We start from the raw sequence: 209 nt of genomic DNA, 5'->3' as shown, positions 1-209 counted from the left end.
CCGCCTCCCAAGTAGCTGGGACCACAGGTGCCCGCCACAACACCCGGCTATTTTTTGGTTGCAGCCATCATTGTTGTTTGGTGGGTGCGGGCTGGGGATTCGAACCCGCCACCTTAGGTGTACGTGGCTGGCGCCTTAGCCGGTTGAGCTATAGGTGCCGAGCCGGAGTAGTTGTGCTTTATTTTTGTTTTATAAGGTCAGCTTAGCTA

Source organism: Otolemur garnettii, unplaced genomic scaffold, assembly GCF_000181295.1.
Source record: "Otolemur garnettii isolate 467f Iridium unplaced genomic scaffold, OtoGar3 scaffold00028, whole genome shotgun sequence".
Classification (NCBI taxonomy): domain Eukaryota; kingdom Metazoa; phylum Chordata; class Mammalia; order Primates; family Galagidae; genus Otolemur; species Otolemur garnettii.
The sequence above is the reverse complement of the archived record's forward strand: the minus strand, read 5'-3'. Positions refer to the sequence as shown.